The 21,968-nt window shown below is 40.7% G+C and overlaps 1 non-coding gene across 1 annotated transcript; it reads left to right on the plus strand.

Moving 5' to 3' along the window:
- Positions 1-21,567: 21,567 nt before the first annotated feature.
- Positions 21,568-21,686, plus strand: LOC145401129 (5S ribosomal RNA). The gene has a single exon (XR_013897541.1). It is a non-coding gene; the product is annotated as a 5S ribosomal RNA (ribosomal RNA).
- The last annotated feature ends 282 nt before the right edge of the window (positions 21,687-21,968 follow it).

The following is a 21,968-nucleotide window of genomic DNA, read 5'->3' on the forward strand; positions in this document are numbered from 1 at the left end:
TTATCTTGCAGATATTCCACGGCAGTCTTCCTTCTCTAGAGACATCGATTCTACCCAGTCCCACATTAATGATTTAATAAAAGCTGGTATGGAATTGTTCATATCCAGTCAGCGGTTCACTAAATCGGACTCTTTGCAATTGTACAAGAGTATGGGCCCAAAAGTCATTAACATATAACTCATACTTAAAAGAAAAGAAAAATAATCACTCAGTCAATATAATATTCCTAGAAACCATGCAAAAGCCGTAATAAATCTCGCTAAGTCAAACTTTCGTCTCAACCAAGCATCTAAACTACTGTCACGGTTTTGTTTTATAATATCACGGTAATTTTGAAATAAATGCGTAAATATTATTTAATTGATATTAATATTCAATAATATTAAAGAGCAGGGACAATGATTGTCTTGCTACATCAAGCAATGATTACTTTACGCTGGCCTGCTTCGCACGATTCTCTCAGAACGAGAATTTATAAATTCTCAACAGTACACAGCAGAGACTAATTACTCACAAATGCTGAATTAGTACTGTTAGCCTCTGGAGAAAGTTACTTCACCCCTGACAATAAATAACTAATACTAATAATAATATCAGGTCCTTGCTGATGCTTAACTCCTATGGCAAAACGGATTTTAAGTTAATACAACAAGACTGGTCTAAGTACCAGTTATGAATAGTAAAACGTGTATGCAAGCTAGGAGCTATGTGGGAAATAAGCTTAATTTGGAGAAATGAAACAAGATTTGACTTTACATTAAGCTCAAGAAAAAGAACTGTTAAATTTATTGATTACAAAAAATAAATTTAACGTTACATTTCAAATCAAATCAATGAGACCGCACTCACTCACTCACACAAAAGCTAAATACTTACGCCTAGGAAAAAACACCTTAACTAAACTCTTAAGACTACAAAATACAAAAGGAAATACTATAGTCGATGAATGCTTTGTATCACCCAGGGGGTGGGAGTTTGGAGAAACCGTACTCTGTGGAGCTTGGGTGCTAGCTGACCTCTCACACTTCTGGAGCACAGGACCTCTCTCCGTCAAAGCAACAACTAGACTGAATTCAAATGATGTATAGGCAGGACGCACAAGCCACCGGAAGAAGGCGTGGCTAACGGTTGAGGCAAGCAGGGGCGAACGATAAAGAAACAATTGTATTGCTCAGTAGAGCACTAAGTGACGTGCATTAAATCGGTCACTTTTGAAAGTGACGAATGTTTTGAAAAGTATACTCCGAAATGGAGAGAGAAACGGTTAACTGAGCGATACACAGTGAGTTTTCCACTAATAGTTCGTGGCTTCTCACAAAAGGGAAATGTCGCGAATTGATTCGTGACATTACGCCCCTACAAAATTAAATTTTTTCCTTATGGGAAAAAATTTGTGGATATATATATATATGTACACATCCTAAGTCATTTACACAAGATTCACACTGTGGTGTGTGTGCCATCCTGCTACAGGAGAAAGTCGCAGTCGCCAGTGAACGAAAAAAACTCGTATTTACGTTAATAGAAGCAAGCTTGAGGGAAAAACTCTGTGACGACGGTGAAAATCCTGTACTCAGGTCAAACTGAGCGAAAAGTCGCTACATTTACACTGACAACTAATTGTTGTATAGTGTGATGTATGTAATACACGGTGTAGGTGTGACAGTTGTAGTGTGACTGTACCTATGTGTAAAATGACACAATAATAATAATATGACGACGACGAAGGCAGAGGAGAAGAGGCGGCAGCGTGCGGCAGACGATCAGCTGGGCCACACAGCAAAACTGCTACACCCATTGCTGTACCTGCAAAACCAATTAAGGTGGAGCATCAAAAGTGTCAATGAGACAAAATTCTTATTACGTTACAATTACTCTCTCTGCCTAGCAATCAGTACATGCTACGAAAAGTACGCTCTAGCTGAAAAATACAAGTGACAGCCTAAGCTTCGTACATTCGAGGTCGCCATTAATTATAGCACACGATTATGTCAGCAAGTTGAGAATCCCTGTGCAAACTCGGGTCTTCCATAGCCTCGAACTGCACACGAATCCTCAACCTGTGCCTTAACCTACAGTTCTTATATTAATATCGGGAAGCTGAGAATCCTTGTGCAAACTTGGGTCTTCCATAGCCTCAAGTCGCCTCTGCGGAATTCTCACTTCCCCCTTAACCTACAGTACTTATATTAGTATCGGGGAGCTGAGAATCCTTGTGCAAATTTGGGTCTTCCATAGCCTCAAGTCTCCTCTGCGGAGTTCTCTCTCGAACTTCCCCCTTAACCTACAGTACTTCTATTAGTACCGGGAAGCTGAGAATCCTTATGCAAACTTGGGTCTTCCATAGCCTCAAGTCGCCTCTCAACTTCCCCCTTAACTTACGGTACATAATATGTATGTACAGGCCCTGGACATAATGTGTCCTGTGGGGCCAATGGGCGAGACGTCAGGTCTGCACCCACTTCACCACTACCCTGTCTCTCAACTGTCTCAGAGATTACGGGTGTGGTTACAAATGGCACAGGAAGGGCATGTCCCTGATTAGTGGTGATACTTTGGCACACACTGCAGGAACGGACAAGACTATCTATGTCTCGTCCCATCCCTGGCCAGAAAAAGTCAGCTCAGATACGGCCCTGGGTCTTCCTTTTGCCCATGTGACCTCCTGAGGCTGAACAATGACCCCATTGTAACACTGCTAGGCGGTACTTGGCGGGAACGACAAACTGCAGTCGAACCTCGCCCTCGGGTGTTCGTCACTCACAGTAGAGCCGTCCTTGTTTGCGAAGGAACTTGGCTCGACCTCCCCGTGAATACTTAATCACTCGACCCTTTTGTTTGTTCCGCACGGCAGCAAGTGTCGGGTCAGAATGTTGTTCTTGTACAACAAGTTGACTACACATCAGATCTTGCGGCGATTCAATGATCACTGGGGTGACACAGTCTGGAGCCTCAGCCATGGCTCATGTTACTGCAGCAGCCGAAGTCTGAGTAGCGCCATCATCGGAGCAACTATCCTTGGCTCCTTGAATATTGCGTACTATAAGGTCAAATAGAGGCTCTGGCATGACAACTGCAAGTGTCGTACCAGTATAAAATGAAGATGCCACCTAGATACATGCCTCAGGGAACAATCTCACTGATCCATCAATAAGATTTGCATGGGTCTGTCGACCTGTACACTGCTCAGGCCGAACTAGACTCTGCTTGACAGAGCAACCTGAGGAACCATTGTCTCTCAGGACCTTCACAGGAATGCCTCCCACAAACCCTGGCTGAACAAGGAAGGTACTGTCACCTGTGGGAGGGCCTGTGGAGGAAGCAGCTAGCCACTCATGAGGCTGCTGAATTGATGCGGCAAACATTGTGCCTTGAGAAGATGGAACATTGGCCATCTGTGGATGGGGGTTCACTGTCACTGTGGGACTAGTGAACTGTGGGGAAGTACCCATACTGGTAGGGACGTGACCACCATGCTGCTGCTGAGGAATGAAGGCTGCGTTCGCTTCCTGCCTCTTTTGAGCTGGTGGTGAAAAAGTTTGTCCCAACGGTCGGTTGCGTGGCTGATACTGCTGCTGGTTAAGGTACTTGTTGTACCTCTTCCACTCAGGTTTCTGAGTGTTTTGCCCCTGGTCCTTCCACTGCGGTTTTGGACCTTGGCCATTATTCTGAGAACGGCCTTGGTGCTGGGATTCAGTCTGAGACGGTTTCCCAGACTTGGCAGTATCTTTTCTGCTCCAGGTGTTTTGCTTACGAGTTTGATACCCGTATGCAGTAAAGAATGCGTCAGCCTTTTCTGCCATTTGGCTGGCATCTTTCACCTGGCAGATCTTAAGCTGTGCTATGAGCTCAGCAGGCCACGACCTCTCTAGCTGTGTACGCAGCATAAGGTCAATTATCCCCTCACGCGTGGAAGGAGTTTCATCTTTCTACATCCACTCATTTAAGTAAGCTGTGAGACGATCAAGGAACTGAACAGCTGTCTCCTTGTCTTGGAGACGAGCTCGCATGAACTGAACTTTGGCGTCGTCTACTGTGAGACCATACACCTTAATGAGTGCAGCTTTCATCATCTCATATGTGAGATTGTCTCCACGAATTCTGTGGAGAATATCGAGGGCAGGGCCCTCAAATAAACTAAGAAATTGGATCCGCTTAGCTGCCTCATCCAGTTGATACATGTCTGCCATGTCCTCAAAACGAGCTATGTACGGCTCGATTCACTCGCTTTCCTTGTATGAAGGAAGCTTGATGCGTGGGGTCGCCAGGACATGTGCAGGGGGAACGCTCGTGGAGCTTGGACCAACTGCACCAGACGTGTCTGAAGCCAAGGAATCTCGCTTGAGCTTCATCATTTCAAGTTCATGTTTTTCGCGTGCTTCTCGCTCGGCACGTTCGTGTTCTCGTTCTCTCTCTCGTTCCTCACGCTGTTCTCGCTCGTGTTCCAAGTCGAGTTCGCGCTGTTCTCACTCGTGTTCCAAGTCGAGTTCGCGCTGTTTTTGCTCGTGTTCACGCTGTTCTCGCTCGTATTCGCGCTGAATTCTACGCTTTTCACGAGCATCTTTCTCACGTTCTTGCTCGTAATTGAACCGTGAGAGTATGTATTCTTTAATTTCAGTTGGGTCCGTAAGACCCATATCTTTGGCTTCCTGTAAAAATACAGCGGTAGCCATGGCGCTAATTTATTAAGCAAACCGAAACTGAGTACTGACTGCTTCGCAAACGAATACTAATAACACAAGTACAGAGTACAGACACAAGTTAGTGGTGACCAGTCTTATCTAGTTAACTGGCAAAGATTAAAGCAAAAATGCGAATAACTAAGAACTCTCAATAATTAACACAATGGGTACGGCAGCTACCCAGGAGCGAGTAAAATCGTCTGGCGTTACCAAAAATAAAGTACTAAATAGAGTTAAGTACTCTACGGATTAATAAAGCAAAAATTCACTTGCTAAATTTACGGTAAACACCAGTAAACTTGTGCGTATAAACTTTAATTATAAATACCTCAATATGAATGAGTGAGCACTATCTCGTGAATAGCTTTAAAGCTAGGAGTTAATATCCTGGCGAGGTCGCCAATTGTCATGGTTTTTTTTTTTATATCATGGTAATTTTGAAATAAATGCTTAAATATTATTTAATTGATATTAATATTCAATAATATTAAAGAGCAGGGACAATGATTGTCTTGCTACATCAAGCAATGATTACTTTACACTGGCCTGCTTTGCACGATTCTCTCAGAACGAGAATTTATAAACTTTCTCAACAGTACACAGCAGAGACTAATTACTCACAAATGCTGAATTAGTACTGTTAGCCTCTGGAGAAAGTTACTTCACCCCTGACAATAAATAACTAATACTAATAATAATATCAGGTCCTTGCTGATGCTTAACTCCTATGGCACAACGGATTTTAAGTTAATACAACAAGACTGGTCTAAGTACCAGTTATGAATAGTAAAACGTGTATGCAAGCTAGAAGCTATGTGGGAAATAAGCTTAATTTGGAGAAATGAAACAAGATTTGACTTTACATTAAGCTCAAGAAAAAGAACTGTTAAATGTATTGATTACAAAAAAAAAATTTAACGTTACATTTCAAATCAAATCAATGAGACCGCACTCACTCACTCACACAAAAGCTAAATACTTACGCCTAGGAAAAAACACCTTAACTAAACTCTTAAGACTACAAAATACAAAAGGAAATACTATAGTCGATGAATGCTTTGTATCACCCAGGGGGTGGGAGTTTGGAGAAACCGTACTCTGTGGAGCTTGGGTGCTAGCTGACCTCTCACACTTCTGGAGCACAGGACCTCTCTCCGTCAAAGCAACAACTAGACTGAATTCAAATGATGTATAGGCAGGACGCACAAGCCACCGGAAGAAGGCGTGGTTAACGGTTGAGGCAAGCAGGGGCGAACGATAAAGAAACAATTGTATCGCTCAGTAGAGCACTTAGTGACGTGCATTAAATCGGTCACATTTGAAAGTGACGAATGTTTTGAAAAGTATACTCCGAAATGGAGAGAGAAACGGTTAACTGAGCGATACACAGTGAGTTTTCCACTAATAGTTCGTGGCTTCTCACAAAAGGGAAATGTCGCGAATTGATTCGTGACAACTACCAAACATTCCTAATGCCAATAGAATATTCTGGTCACCTCTCAATTCTTTCAATAATAACTTTAACAAGTAATCACCCACTCCTCCACTAAAATCTTAAAATGGTAACATTACAAATGACCTGTGTGGTAAAGTGAAAATCCTTGCCAGTACTTTGCCAGAAATTTGACATTAGAGGAAGTCAGCCAGAACGTCCCAGTACTAGAACTTGACTTTCCCCAAATTGCTACACGTAAAATACAGACAAGATACGTAAAATCCATCCCAGACAATTTACCAACCAAAAGCTCCAGGCCCAGATGGAACCCCTCCGTTTGTTTTTGAAAAAGTGCTTCCCAGAACTTGCCTCTGTTCTAGTCAAATTATTAATACTATGCGTACGTACTTCTCCATTCCCTAATTCCTGGAACGAAGCCAAAATCCACCCAATTCCGAAGAAAGGAAGTTCCTCTGTCTCCTCTGATTACAAACAAATAGCTATCACATCTCTTCGTAAAGTATTTGAAGTCGTAATGAATAAACACATAGTTAAACATCTTGAATCCAATAACTTATTCAGTGATAGACAGTATGGTTTTCGCCATTAAAGATCCCATCATTGATATACTTAATCTCCTAGCTCACACCATCCATCAATCAGTTGACCAACAGGGAGAAACTCATGCAATAGCCCTTGATATTTCTAAAGCTTCTGACAGAGTGTGACATCGTTCCTTGCTATTCAAACTTCATTGCTATGGAGTAACGTCTTATGTTCCTCTGATTTCCTCATATCTCAGTGACAGAAAGATAAGAGTAAAGTAGAAGATGTATATTTCGATTTACACACAGTTAGTGCTAGCGTGCCACAGGGATCAGTTTTGGTGCCAACCCTATTCCTAATTCATATTAATGCTCTCATCTGTCACCCATAACCCCATGCATTCATATGCATATGTCTCAACACTTCACAGTTCATCCACACTTAAATACCCATTCACAAAGTTTAATATCTCTAACAGCTCAATACAGCCACGTTCATAAATCAACACTCATCTAGGATCACTGAATGGAGACTAAATAACCTTGTCTCAATTAATGCTAGTAAATCCAAATACAGTATATACAATTTACTAATAGACAGATATTGCCAGATTCGTATATAATCTTCAGTGCTACTAATATTCCAATCTCCAAAAGTATTGAAATTCTCGGCGTTTCACTTAGCAATGACCTCAGCTGGACCTTTCATGTCAGATCACTTGCTATAACCGCCTCAAAGAACTTGGATTATTGTACAGAGTTCGTAGATTCTTCACTGACGAGCAGTTGGCTATCTCTATCTATCTACATACAGTATATATATATATATATATATATATATATATATATATATATATATATATATATATATATATATAACATCAGTGTTGTTTGTTTGTTTGTCCTTCATTTACACTCAAACCAAGGGCTAGAGACCCCCAGACCCATATATATTCTGAATTAGGTTGAACCAAGGATGGTTTTAGGGGGGGGGGTTAAAATTCAGATTTGGGTCATTTGAGGCAAGGGTTGATCAAATACAATTATATTTATATATGAGGTGAATTTAAATACATTTTCAACGTATTTGTATTTATAATTGTATTTTGGCACCCAGGAGAAAAGTACTTTTGTATTTGTATTTCTTCATGTTGTTTTACGTGTTGTTACGTACAGGTAATTTGTGAAGGCAAAAACATGTTTGTTTTGTTTTTGTAAATTTGTTTTATTTTTCACTGCCGCTCGTGTTATCTGCAAGCGTCAGCGTTGAACGTTCCGTTGTGCAACCCTTCCCGCTTGTTTTGAATTTAAATTCCATGCCACTTTTCTGTCGAAATGTAATTGTGATATGTTGGCATTTGCATTTGTATTTTTTTAAAATTTGGGAATAAAAGTATCTGTATTTGTATTTTTGTACCATAACTTCAAAAGTATTTGTATTTGTATTAGACCTCTAAAAAAAAAAATATTTGATCCAACCCTGATCTGAGGTCACCTGTTCGCTTTTTTGGCCCGGGCAACGCCAGTACCCCTGCAGCCCAATTTTTTGGCATGGAGACTCACATGACCTCCAGTTCGGACATAAGCTGTTAAGATGACCTCCGAGGTCATTTGAGTTCACTGGTAATACACGCTCGAACGACTGGACCCAGCAGCCCAATTTTTGGCATGGAGACTCACTTGACCTTCATTTCGGACATAGACTATGTGAGGTTGGCCTCCGAGACCATTTGAGGTCACGAATCAGAGGTCATTTGAGGTCACAGGTAATAGTAAACAAATGCTCACAAGCACACTCGTTATTCTGCGAAAGCTGAAAAAGAATGTTCCTCGACCTCTTATAATCCCTCTTCAAAAGCATTGGAGGTACATGGTGTTCTGGAGTAGAAAGAAAGACTGAACTAGAACAAATAGGATTACAGTGTTCGTCATTTTGACCCAGCAACGCCGGGTATCCTAGCTGGTAGTTTGTAAGTTATCTGTGCTCTCAGCTTGAACATTGCTCACCCTTTCGGAATGGATGTGGAAAGGTTGCACTAAAACAACTACACACACAAAAAAAAAAAAAGCTTTTAGAATAATTAATAACCCTGCTATTACAAATAAGCTACCTCCCCTACAGAAAGAAGAAATGTTGTCTCCCGTACATTATTTTACAGATGCTTTTATGGCAAGTGCTCAGACGAAGTTGCATTCATTGTGCCACCTCTTCAGCATTCCCCTGTGCTACATGGGCATCTGGTAGAGCACATTACTGGAATGTCACATAGCCATATTGCAGAACTTCCGTCTGTCAGAAATCTTTTATTCCCCGAACGTCTCTTTGGAACTCTCTTCCTCAAAGTTGTTTCCCCCTAAACTTCCAGCTACACCTGTTCAAGTCCCAATGTTACGATTTTTTATGAATGGAGGACACCAGCAATCCGGTGTATGGATTTTTTTCTTTTCTTAATCCAATCGTTCTTCCTTCCTCTGTTCTGTTATATATATATATATATATATATATATATATATATATATATATATATATATATATATATATATATATATATATATATATATATATATTGTGTGTGTGTGTATTTAGATATAGATGTAGTTATAGAAAAAAAGACAGATAGAGGGATAGATATAGATATACATATAAATGCAGTTATAGATATAGGTATTTGGATATAAAATGAGGTGAGTTAAGTGGAGGCTGAACAGGGAGCTGTTGACAGAAGTGTTAATGAACGGTACGGAGTTCTCAAAAACAATCTTCTGCTAGTTACTGATTCATTGTGTTGATGGACGAGCCCCCCCACCCCCCACCCCAAGACATCAGGTAACATGGTGGTGGGATGACGGTGTAGAAGCTGCAGTTATCGAGAAAAGAAGGCATTTCCGGGAATCGAGAACGGATGGTAACAAAGAGGAATACTTGGCTGCCAAGAGTATACAGGGCAAAATCTGGCTGTCTGAGACTTTTACTGGGTAACATAAACAGAGCTGAAAGAAGAATATGATACTTTAGGTGGTAGAGCAGATGAAAAGGGAAAACAGGATTATCATAGGCAAGCAGTGTGTGAAGAACAGTCAGGATATTAAAAACGCCGGAACAGAGCATTATAATCTGTTGCTGAATGAGGTGTCTGACTGGAAGAGGGAAGGTTTGGAGTCAGCGGATCCAATGTTTGGCCCTTGGCCTTTGATTGACGCTGCTACTGTTAGCTGGACAATAGGCATGATGCCATTCTGGAAGGTGGCAGGTGTGTCTGGATTGACTGGTGAAATGCTGAAGGCCTCAAGGGATACTGGGGTAGGGTTAGGTACTGATAAATACGATTAAATGAGTGTGTTGTTCCAGATGACTGGCTGAAGAGTGTGACTGCATATGTATACAAGGGGATGGGTGATGGCCTAGAAAGAGGAAATCATAGAGGCATAAAACTTTCGGACCAAATAAAGAAGGTAATGGAGTGAGTTCTGGAAGAAATGATCAGAGTAAGAGTGAATATTGATGAGATGCAGTTTGGGTTTGTACAGTATTAGGCCAAAGTACCACTGATCCCATGTTCATTGTTCGACACCTTCAGGAAGAATATATAGGAAAGAAAAGGGAGCTGTACTTTTTTTTTGTTGATTTGAAAACGGCCTTTGACAGAGTTCCAAGGGATGTGGTGACATGGGCAATTAGAGGGCTTGCGATCGAGGAGTGGCTGGTTAGAGTGGTTATAGCTATGTATGTGGATGCTCACACCTAGGCGACAGTGAATGAAGATTTGAATGATGAGTTTTCCGTGAATGCTGCTGTGCATCAAAGGTCAGTCGTGGGCCCCTAATCATGGTGCTTGAAGCCCTCTCACGTGACTTCAGAGATGAACTCCCGTGGGAGTTGTTGTATGCCGATGATATGGTGTTGATTCCAGAGAATGAATGGAAGGCGGAGGAAAGATTTAGGAAGTGGAGAGACAGTATGGGGCTCAAGGGCTTGAGAGTAAATGCATATATAACTAGAAAGCACGCAGAGAACGCATACCTCCGTCAATGCCTTTGCCATTAAAAAGGATCCGAATCCGGATCCGGATCTGGAACAGCCCCCTAATTTAAACAATTCCTTCTTGGTGCATGGCCCACCTTTCAACAACATTTCATTGAAATACATTGAGAACTTTTAGAGACATCGTCTGGACAGACAGGCGGACAGACAGACACACACAGAGACAAACATAGGTGAATACATAACCTCTTCCAACTTTGTTGGCGGAGGTAACAAAAGTGATAGTATCTAGGGTTGGTGGCGGTACTGTCCAAGAAATGGGAGAGTGACAATGTGCGGTTTGCCACAAGGGCGTGAGAAGTAATTCCATTTTTTTGCAGTGTTCGTGGTAAGTAGGAGCATAAGAGATGTAGTGGTATTAGAGGTAGACTGCGAGATAATGCTGGTTGCATACGTGCAGTGTGTCGGGGAGAGCAGGTGGAGATTGTCAGGCCTGAATGAGCTGATCTTGCTGGTGAGCCTCTTAAGTTTGTGGAAGAGTTTTGTTCCTTGGGAAACATGTGTACTGGAAGTGAGGCTGAAGCTAACTCTGTGGCTAGGGTGAGGACTGGTTGGAAGAAGTTTAGGAAGCTGTTGCCTTTCCGGACATTGAGAGGCGTCTCTCTCCGTGCTAAGGGATTTTTGTATGCGGCATGTGTTAGGAGTAAAGGAAGATGATATTCGTAGACCTAAACCTACAGCAATGGCAATGATTAGGTGGAGGTGCAGTGTGTCCTTGAATGCAAGGCCTGGCGGGGCTAAGTTTACGATTGAAGAGTTGATAGGAAGGATGAAACTGGAGGGTATTAATATTGTTATGAAGAGGGGTAGATTAAGATGGTTTGGAATTGTAGAGAGGATGGGGGATGACAAATGGGCACAGAAAGTGAGGGACACCGAAAAAGATCTGGAACGAGGTCATAGAGTGTGGCCTCAGGGATTAGGAACTGAATAAGGAGACTGCCAGAGATCGAGCAGCATGGAGACCCACCAGTAGGTGACCAAGGTCGACGCATGGATCCATGTTGGATGGAAACATGTTGAAACGATGGTATAGAGAACACCGACAGAGAAGATTTTATTGTAAGGGACGATGGGAAAACGAGATGACATAGTTTTAAATTAAGGATACCAGCTTCCTCGGGTGTTGTAAGAAAACATAATATATTATATTTCCAAATAGAAGTATAATTCTATCTATTTAGCTATCTATTGCCAGACGCCATAATCCTGTAAGAGGTGGCCATTTGACTTGAGTTATTTTACAGGGAGGGGCACTAACCCTCCACCAACCCACTTGTTGACACGTAGGGAACACGTATGGTTTGGTTATATGGTCACCACCCAGCGTTGTAAATGGTTTCTTGGCTTACAGAAAGTATAATGAAATGGAATAATTAAGATGAAAATGTGATTTGTTCAAAGAATATCCATGCTTTCAAGGCAACGTTGGATAATTATATCATTGGAGGTGGGACAACACGAGCATAGCTCAAATCCCGTTGGACACAAATAGGTAAATACAAGTTGGTAAATACAAGTGGCTATTCCTAGGCAACCTAAAACTATCAGGTGGTGACAAGGATATAATATTTCAAGATTTACGTCAGTACTGACAAAGAAGTGCTTTTAGAATTTTTTATGTGAAAATTTAGGAGAGCTTCCACTCATACAATACATTATTATATGTTTTTTCCTGTATAACTGTCCCATATATTAATCACTTGAGTAACAGGTCATAAACTGTCATAAACTATTATAGTTTTGAACATCTGTGAATACGAGCTCTGCCAGCTTCTGTCTGATCTTTTGTTCATAGTACTAATGAAAAAAGGATATATATATATATATATATATATATATATATATATATATATATATCTATATATATATAAATATATATATATAAATAGATAGATAGATAGATAGAAGATAGATAGATAGATAGATAAAGCCATAACACCTACAGTCAATGATCAAGGTAAGGTCGGATAATAGTCTCAGTAAGGATCGTATTACGTTACATTGGTCAAGGTTGGGTTACGTGGCTTCAGGGTAGATTAATCAAGGTTGGGTTACGTGGCTTCAGGGTAGAATAATGCCTGAAATGGCAGTACCATAATGTGATCTTCTGAATCAGGTGTTATAGCTTGTAAAAATTCACCTGAAACATAACCTGTATCTACCAAATCACAAATTACTTAGGTAACGAAAAAGTAGATTCTTTGAGACGACAGGTATAGAAGCCTATAGTTACAGAACCTGCCACACCCTTAAAACTGCACACTTCTAAAAGCAGAGTAAAATACAATGTAATGGTACACAAATATTACGCGTGATCACAGCTGATATAACAATTTCATGGTGGATATTTTCCTGGATATCACCACTATGACAAGCGTTAAAGGACTTGGGTAACGAGCAGCACCATTCGATAAACGTACAGTTGCCAGCACTCCCGCGTGTTACAGGGGCACGATGGTTCGAAGAGATGTGTCAGTGCTGTAATTATTTACTTCGAAACAGTCCACGTGAGTAAAGCGGAGAGACCTCGATATAGTTTCATTAAGGAAAGATGTTTGTTGTATGTAAGCTCCATTTCGCAAGGTTGACATTTCAACCCGAATTATTGGTATAATTTACATTGTTCTACATAAAGATAATAATCGCCCTTATATGACGTATTATGACTGTCCACAGTTTTGAGGCGAATTGATGGGTGAAGGAGGGTGGGAGGGGAGGGAGGGGATCTCCAACCCCACCTGAGGTAAGAAGGAGGATCCCCCACATGGAGTCAGAGAGGGGGGGGGGTGCTGTAAGCTTCGCACATGACACGGTGAGACGAGACCACATCTGCTTCATTACCCTCAGTACGGAAACTCAGCTGTACTGAAGAATCGTAAAATAATGAGCAACTCAATGAACTATGTCTATGTGAGGAATAAATCATGATAAAAAGAGAAAACTATACGTTTCAGTTTATTTATTAAGGAAATATTATGCTGTATAATTATAAACTGGGTGAAACCAATGCCCATGACTTGAGAAGACACTGATCCAGACTGAGACTTGTGAATGGCAGCCTTCAGAGATCAAAGTCAGCCAACTCTAGTAGTGTTAATCTTATCTTTAAAATGATCATAACATCTTAGGCTAAAAGACTAAATAACATGGTGATCCTAGCATTAACACTTACACTGAAACAAAAACTGATAATGGAGTTAAACTGCTTAATAACTAATGAAGGATTTTGATACACCAAACGAATGTGGTTAAGTGTGTGTGTGTATATATATATATATATATATATATATATATATATATATATATATATATATATATATATATATAGATAGATAGATAGATAGATAGATAGATAGATATAGATAGATAGATATAGATATAGATATATAGATAGATAGATAGACAGATAGATATAGATTGATAGATAGATAGATGCTGCCACATCTCTTCAAACCCTGGTGCCCCTGTAACACTTGGGAGTGCTGGCAGCTGTATGTTTTACTTTAAGCAGCAGAGACCTTACCTACTTAAATCCTATTCCTACAACTTGTTGCATATTTCTGATTACTCTCATGGCAGTAAACAATTGTTTTATGTTGACATTTTTCCCTTTATTGTTAGAATCATGTTCCTTATACCTCACCGGCATTTGTTTTTCCTCCGGCGTAATGGAAGACTTACTTAGCCTCAAACCTACTAAAATCTACCCTCATTCATTTACTTTTGTTTTAATTTTTCTGCTTTAGTTTTCTCTGTTTTTAATTTTATGGGTGTAAATGATGTTTATTGTCGACTCTGTCTCTCTGTTGATCTTGTTTCTTGATACTTTATGCTAACCTAACCAAACTTATCCTAACCTAATCTGACTTTTCCTTGATGTAATCATCTTTTCCATGTTTAAGGATGGATCCTCTTCATACTCAAAAACACGCACTTCTGTCCACTTTATAAAGTATCTGAATCAGTTCAAAGGTATATCTTTTTAACCCGCCGCGCCCCGTTAACGTTTATATACGTCCACACATTTTGTCACTGTGACTCCCGTTGACATATATAAATGTGCAGCAATAGCAAGGTCCGTAATTTGCACAATTTTCAATTTTCGCGCGGGATTTTTGGTACGTATACACAGGACACCTTCCTCTACAAGATGCCAGGCAGGGACAATGCCTTACCCACGCATGACCTCCCCCCCCACATGCCATTGTCTTGGCAATTCACCTGTTACCAGTGGCCTGGCCAGTAAAGACATGTCATGCCACGATATGAAATTCAGGACCAGAGTAATTCCCCAATCAATGACAATGTGGAGGACAAAGTTAAGTAAAATCAGAGGAAGAAACAGACAGAAATGATGATCAGGTAATGCTGCCAAAAAAGGTTGGGTATGTTGATGTGTTTGGTGAGTGAAACAATGCATATATTGCCTATATTACTGTGTGAAAACCAATATACTTTCAACCTACATATAAATTCGTACCAAATAAATAAATAAATACCGTTTCTGAGTGGTGTGGAATAGTTACCCTCCCATAGAACTCGTTTTCTTTCGAGCCAGCCTGATAGAAAACCCAGTAAGGTAAGGGGTACTGCTACCTCTATCGAGTATTTTAAACATCAGGTGAGCGATTTCTCTATGAATTTTCAATATTTCTCACCAAAAGCGGAGGTTTGAGTGAAAAAAAAAATAAAAATCCAAAATTGGTTGGGATTGGGGGGAGTCAGTGGTGGAAAATCTGTCGGGATGGGGCGGGTTAAAAGAGGTGATCCTAAGCCTCTTTACAGCTGGCCAAGAAAATTCCAAATGGCAAAAAATGATATATTACTTAAATTTAGTCATCAGTTTACATTCCCGGGCACTCCATGGTCATCGTGTCACTAAACTGGAGGTTTCCCATTATAATTATCGTACTAGTTTTAGTAATTATTTGGGCTATCAACCATTAAAACTACATGAACTCTGTACGGTTACAATAATACTAGAAATCTAAACAAATATATTATACTCGCTCTCTCCTTAACAATATATACTCGCACTTTCTTTAGTCAACAAATAGAGAGGAGGTGAGCGATTATCTTCATTTTCAGTACGAGCTTCTTACCGAGTGGAAGGTGAGAATTCATTCTTTCCAGAGTTAGTGCCTTAAAATTTATTAGTGGTCATTAATTTTGTTTACATAAATTGTTATTGCATCATATCCATACTCAAATCGTCAGTTAATCTAATTTGAACACAATCTTTTTTTTTTTCGACAAAGTTTGCCACCATATCTAGCGAAAGGTTTATGCCCATGGCCTAGGGTCATGATCGTGTGGACTTCAGGTCGGGTCACACACGTGTGCGGTTTTTGGTGGATACAGGAGCGCCCACATCGAGTATTACAGAAGAAAAGTTACAAGCTAGAAAGCTAAGCAGTAGTTTTACCGAGTTTAAAACCAAGTATTGTCTGCCCACCTAGTAACTGTGGGGCATTTACATGATGTTCAGCTTTGTGCTCCATCCGATTTTAAATTCACAGTTGAGTTGGGGATTTATAAGACCAGTTCGTGTATACAGGTTTAGATTTTCTCAATTTCATTGCACTTTAGAAACAAAGCTTGATAACCTGTTCTTTTTTATTCGTTCACCCTCAGATCTTCCGGATGTTAGGGCAATAAAGCGTTACTGGACCAAAACAGTGTGGGTAAACGGTCATAAGGTGAGAGCCAGCATGGCCACTGACAGTAGGGGCAATGTAATGCCACTACAGACAGCTCTTGCCTGTGGTGTACTGTTAGCCACACAGTCCCCAAGCCGGGTCATCTACCCTCACATGGGCCTCTCTGAGGAAATCCTTATCCAGACAGAAGGTGTTATTGTATCAAATCATGACTGGAGTATTCTCAGTAATTTTGATGTGATACAAAACTTTCCCCAAGATTTGATGTTGGGAATGGATGCTCTGGGTGATCAGGAACTTAACCCATCTGCTTCCATCTTAAGAAAATGTAAAAAGTCATTCACAAATGTGTTTCAATCTTTTTGTAACACTTTTCTTAAGTTTTAAAACTGGCTGACTTGAACAGAAACTGAAAATTACTGAATAACCATGGGTTGTAAGGAAGGAGAGAGTGAGGAAGAGGTCCATTGCTGGTAAAAATGAAGCCTCACGTTGATTAAAACTCCTTTTACGAACCCCCAGCGATAATGGATTGTAGTGTACTATGGCAGTACAGTCCAGGCAAAGACCTACCAATTCTTTTTAGTATCTATAATGTAAATGGACAGACACCGTCAGTAACATTACTATATTTGTTGTTTTTGTGAATCTAGGTTCTTCAGATTTTTTCACCCAGTGAACTGCAGGCTTATTGTTGCCCTTCTTTTGCAGTCCACTATCTTCTTTTCGGGGGATTGTGAAGTAGTTGAGGGATGTTTATATAACACGGTAATAGAACCAACTGGTTGTATTGACTTCCCCTCATGAAGGCATCTCTCTGCAGTACCTCATGATATTATAGAGGTTCATGTTGCTTTTACACATTTTTGGCACTCCATTTTGTATACAGCGCTCCTAACCTCTCTTCCAGTCCATGTCACTGTACTCAGACATATACACTCTTCTTTTGTTAGCGGACATCTGAGAAAGGGATGGTACTATGTCTCCTGATAGATAATGATGTTCAGTTTACAGGTTCCTCAAGTGATTCATCCTTCATGGGTGGTGACATGAATCTTGGTGCTGGTATATGGAATATTAAATGTGATAGTTACTGGTTGGTCGAGGTGAGACTTGAGTGTTTGTATGGATGTTAAAAAGGAGTGATAGGTGGCCATTTGTAATGTTATTGCTGTCCACATGTGATGTTCACCATATGTTTACTATGTTTTGTACCCCATGCTAGTTACAGGTATATATGTCATTCATCATGTATATGTTCACTGTGTTTTGTTGCTCATATCTGCCAAAGGTATATGTGTTATTCTTCACGTTGTCCACTATGTTTTCCACATAAGTTTTCTAGCATATGTTGACTGTGTATGTTGTTTACCATGTTGGCCCTCAGCAACAGGTCTAGTATGGTACAGCAGAGTACTGTACAGTATCATTTATCAGCAGCTTTTACAAAAGCAGATACAAAGTTTCACACTAATCTAGACCATTACCCATGCTTTTTTACTACCGACCCGCTGTAATGAACACCCTAAGGTCTCCGACGTTTTAGATGCTATAAATACTTCACACTTACTCGTTCACTTCCATGTACATAGCTACTTTAGTACGGTACACTATAGCCTTGTTAATTCAGATTATGTAGATGTGCACACTTGGCTCTTAGCTGAATTTCTTGTACATAGTTGCATTAGCCACTTAAAGCAGTGTATATTTAGAAATGTGTACATTTTTTACTTCAGTTTCCTGTATCTACTTGCATTAACACACTAAAACACTGTTATCCCTTTAAATACAAGTAGAGAATCTTTATCGGTGCCTACAGGTGGACTTCATGTGCTCCTAAAACTTAAGGTAGCTGTAATATCCTCTTGTCAAATGCACCTGCACTTTTGAAATTATCCTGGATCATGGAGTTAACTTAGATACCACACATATGCTGACTTATGGCATCAGCTTTCAGGTTGTGATTGCAAAATCACACTAAAGCATTTTTTCTTGACAGGTTCCTGCCACACAAGGACAGACAAAGTAGTAATTCAAGTTTCTGGAGAAGGATGCATTAACCTGTTGCCACTGATATAACCAGGCGGCTCTTCGACCGACGTATATGAACACCCATCATCCGTCTCCTAAGCCACTGATAAAAGGATGGCGAACAGCTGGAGTAGCTGCTTCAGTCTACAGAATAATGTAGGGATGAGACTGGGGCCACAGTAACAATTAACAGCAACAATCAGCACCTGGCATCATTGCCACCCTTATCAGTAATGTTTTGCAACTTGGGTATTTACCAATACCGAATAATACCACAGCTTCTGAATCCACACACTTCCATCTTTCAAACTCAGATGCAACAGGTCATGTCTTGCAGCAAAATTATGAAGCCATCCGTTGATGAATATCTGGGGCTAGGCAACAGCTTACTTCTTGGCCATAATAAAACAAGAGTTTTAGCTCTAGTTACATTATGGCCAGGAATCCCTGATACTTTGATACATCTCTGGAGCTTTGGCTTGCATTTTTGGTCAAGTCAGGTGCAATTGGTACCAACACTTATTTTCAGTTTACAACATTATGACCCTGTCTCATCTACCAATGAATTACTGACAAAATTCTATGACTTTGGCAAGGAAGGGATCTTTACTTTGTAGTATATTTGATATTGTCTGAATTCATGTAACCGAGCATATTGTGTCCTTTGACAGTATGAACTCATGCCAGTGCACAAACCATCTTACTGTCTTGGCTTTCTTATCAAGGGAAATGATCTTATGTTTCATGAGACTTCCCATTGTATCACTATCCCATTATGTGTACAGCTTATACTGTATTGCACATCATGGTATACAGTAAAAGCTCGATTAACCGGCATCCGATGCATTGGCAAATCCATATAACCAGAATGCAAATTCGATTCGGCATGGGGTCGAAAATATTCTGGATACCGGTTGTCGCTTCAGCTTCTGACCCTGTTCCTTCTACTTCTTCATCTCCTGATCCTGTTCCTTCCAGTTCTTCAGCCTCTGACCCAGTTCCTACCATTTCTTCAGTTCCTGACCCAGTTCCTTCCACTTTTTCAGCTCCTGACCTTGTTCCTTCCACTTCTTCTTCTTCACTGTCTGAAACCTCATCTCATGATCCTGATGATCCCCCTTTAATTCTTGATTAGTTCTGTACAGTACAGGATAAAGTAGTATATGCAGCTAAGTTTTCAAAATTATTTTGGAATGTAACATATGCTAAATTTTTCTTTAAATAATTTTTGGTGATGTTTGCTGGTTTGTGTTCAGTTCTGTACAATTTCTCTTGCCGTCTTTTTTTGTGTATTGTAGTGTACCTGTACTGTATCTTACCTGTGCTGTATCTAATACTGAATAATGTACTTTATGAAATAATGCAAAGTCCCAAGTTTGGTCCTATTTCATTTGTTTGACCTCACAGAAAATTTCTAAGAGTAACATTCGGTTATCTGGAAAATTCCATATCCGGAATGGAAGAACCCCCATGCATTCCGGTTAATCAAGCTTTTACTGTATTTTCATAAAAATATGAACAAGAAAAAGTTGGCTTAGACTACAGGAAATTGCAGAGCTCACATAGACAGGGCTGGTTCAGCATTACCATAATACCTCTTTCATGTCAGTACTGCAGGGTGTGCCGTTCGAGGTGTGGACAGCTCCAAGCTGGTTTGCCCAGTGTACAAGTAAATACCCTTTTGATGATTACCAAGGAAAATGCCAAAGGATTCAAAAGTTTGGATTGCGGAATGTTTTTTTCACCATTGCATTTGCTGTGTTTATTGCCTTTAAAGGCATCCACTGTGAGATTTCAACATCCAGTATCATATTATTGCCTTTTCACATAATTTTTAAAAAAATCACACACTTATAGATAGGTCTATCTATCTATCTATCTATTGCCAGACGCCTCAATCCCGTTCGGGGTGGCCACAAACAAATCGCCTCCACGTCGCCCTGTCCCCCGCCATTTCACTGCCCCGCTCCCAACTCACACCCCTCTCTCTCATATACCTCTCCACTCCATCCCTCCATCTCATCCTCGGCCTCCCCCTCCCTCTTCCCCCCTCCACCTCACTCACATACACTCTCTTCGTCAGTCTTTCACCCTCAATCCTCTCCACATGGCCAAATCACCTCAGTGTATTCCTCCTAACGCTTCCTATCACATCCACATCCACACCACAATGCTCCTTTATATCCTTATTTGTCAGCCTGTCTCTCCACGTGACTCCACAGGCTCTTCTTAAATAACTCATTTCCACTTATCTCACTCTTGACTTGTGTCCTTCCAGCAACGTCCAAGCTTCATTTCCATACGTTAGAGTTGGTATCACAATACTGTCATGTAGTAACTTTTTCACTTCCATGCTCACTTCCCTGCTACTTATCACTGCTTTCAAGGAACCAGCAACCTTTCTTCCCTGCTGTACCCTTTCAAGCACTTCACCCTCCAAACCTCATCCTTACTCATCACACTACCCAAGTACTTAAACGTACTCACATTTTCCAATTCCTCACCATCCAACCTCACTGTACATTCACTGACTTCACCTCTCTCAAAGACCATCACTTTACTCTTCCCTACATTCACCTTTAGATTCCGTTTCTTACACACTCTCCCAAACTCATCCACCAAGCCTTGCAGCTCTCCTTCGTCTTCACTCAACAACACAGTATCATCTGCAAACAACAGTACAGGTAGTTTCCAAACACTACCCTCTCTCACCAGGGCCACTCCAACATCCACTACCCTGCCTTGTACCTCTTTTATTACCTAATCCATGTACAGTTTGAACAACCATGGAGACATGACACAGCCCTGTTTCAACCCAATCTTCAAAGAGAAAAATTCACTCAGTTCACCATCCACATGCACTGCAGCCTTAACACCATCATACATATTCTTCACAGCATTCAACAACTTCCCATCTACTCCATATATTCTTAATACTTTCCACAATCCTTGTCTATCCACCCTGTCATATGTTTTCTCCAAATCCATGAAAGCCGCATACAACTTCTTTCCCTTCTCTAGAAACTTTTCCACTAACGATCTAAGAATGAATATCTGATCTACACAACCTCTTCCCTTCCTAAAGCCTCCCTGTTCTTCTCCAACTAATTCCTTTGTTCTTTCTCTAACTCTGTCAATAAGTATCCTACCATACACTATTCCTATTATGCCAACGGCCATACCACGTTGAGTACACCGCTTCCCGTCCGATCAGCGAAGTTAAGCAACGTTGGGTTTGTGTAGTACTTGGATGGGTGACCGCCTGGGAACACCAGATGCTGTTGGCATCCCTACATGTCAAGTGGGGTTGGTGGAGGATTAGTGGCCCTCCCTGTAAAACAATTAACTCTAAGCCCTTGGCCACCCCGTTTGGGATACATGGCGTCTGGCAATGGATGGATGGACTAAGAAGACAAATGCCCCTATGATTACCACACACTTCTTTTTCCCCTTTTCCTTTGTACAAAGGAATAATTATACCTGACTTCCAATCCTCCGGGACTCTACCTTCCTCCCAGGCCAATCTGCACATTTTCCACATCCATTCTACTACTATCTCTCCCCCATGC

Source organism: Coenobita brevimanus, chromosome 54, assembly GCF_032717465.1.
Source record: "Coenobita brevimanus isolate Jiangsu-jjx chromosome 54, ASM3271746v2, whole genome shotgun sequence".
Taxonomy (NCBI): Eukaryota; Metazoa; Arthropoda; class Malacostraca; order Decapoda; family Coenobitidae; genus Coenobita; species Coenobita brevimanus.